Source organism: Alligator sinensis, unplaced genomic scaffold (genome assembly GCF_000455745.1).
Source record: "Alligator sinensis unplaced genomic scaffold, ASM45574v1 scaffold472_2, whole genome shotgun sequence".
NCBI lineage: Eukaryota > Metazoa > Chordata > Crocodylia > Alligatoridae > Alligator > Alligator sinensis.
The window spans coordinates 371,334-372,918 of NW_005842378.1; positions in this window are offsets into that span (position 1 = coordinate 371,334).

Here is a 1,585-nt window from a genome sequence, read left to right on the forward strand (position 1 = left end):
TCTACTGAAGTCAATGGCAGCTGAGCAGGTGCCTAAGTCAAGGTGTTTGAATGCAGTTGCAAAATTAGTGGCTATGCTTGGAGCTGCATTCTTTGTATTTTCTCCCAAACTTGCTGAAGATTAATGAAAGCACAACTTATTTAAAAAAAATGCAATACATTAAACACAGAAAAATATTGAAAACGTTAGAAGAAAACTCTCTCAGATATTTTGGAAAGTACTGGAGATAAATTTATGTACTTAGCACATAATTTTCTACGAGTCCTGGCACAGTAGAAAACTATGCATTCAAGTAATTTCCCATGTCCAACAATTTAAATCTTTCATGGCTGTTAATATCCCTTCTAAAAAAAAGAATGAAACAAACCCTCCTCCATGGAGCATTAATGTAACACCCAAACCGAAGACATAATACAACATTTATCCAAGGCACATCATTTCTACAGAAAGGGACACATTTGAAAGTAACTGAACAGGACTAGAAAAGGTCATGGATACATTCTGTAATCCTTGCAGATCATTCGTCCCATTCACTTCAGTATTGGCTACTGGACACACTAAAACTTTCAACATATGCACATGTGTGTATGTTGGTGATATATACCAAATGGTAATATTAAAATAAAACATGCGAAGGAAGGAATTGATGCTTTTCAAAGTGGGAAGAGGAAGAAGACAGTTGTGACCTTGTCTATACAGGAAAAATATGCTGCTTTAGCTAGTATAATACAATTCACATAGTACAACTCCCTACTTTAGGTGCAGTTATGGTGGTGCAAAGGTGTTTTGCACCGCCATAAAGAAGAATAGAACTATAATGCACCATATACCAATGACACCAATATAACCCCATAATGGTTCTTACCACTAACTAGGTCACTAAATTTTATACCCTGGCCATTATACCAATAAAATGTTCAAGCCTAGATGGGGCCTAAACAAAGGAGTATATAATATGGGAAGGAAAAAGAACAAATACAAAAAGGGGAAAAATAAATGAAAATACACTTCAGCCGAAGAAACACACACGTTCAATTTCAAGTATCCAGTTACGGAACAATGTTCTAGCAGTTCAATTAACGTAGGTATCAGACCACATCACAAGACCTCGTTTCTCGGGATGCTTTCCAGCTCCAGCTAATATTTAATATTAAACCACCAGGCAAAGGAAACAAGCCTCTCCCACGGAGGCGAGGCAAGAGTGGGGTGGTGGGAAGTAACCTCTGAAGTTCCCTCAGCCCTTCCTGCGCCTGCCCATCGCTACAGCCAGGGCTGCAGTGCCCAGCACACAACTGTCAGTTTGCTTCAGTTGCCCAGAAACAACTGGTATTTCGGTGTTACTGTAGTTGACAAATCGTGAAATATTTTAGTAAACGTCAAGACAGACACCCACCCAGACCACAGCGCCGAAGGAACCAGAGGCTCTTCTAAATCAAGCACGAGTTGCTGGTCGCTCCTCAGGGACCCCCGGAGAGGAGACTCCTCAGTGGGGCGGCGGGGGAAGGGGCTGTCACAGAGACCGTTAACGGCCATAACGGACCCCCTGGGCCGGGACCAGAGGCAGAGACGAGACGAGCCGGGCGTG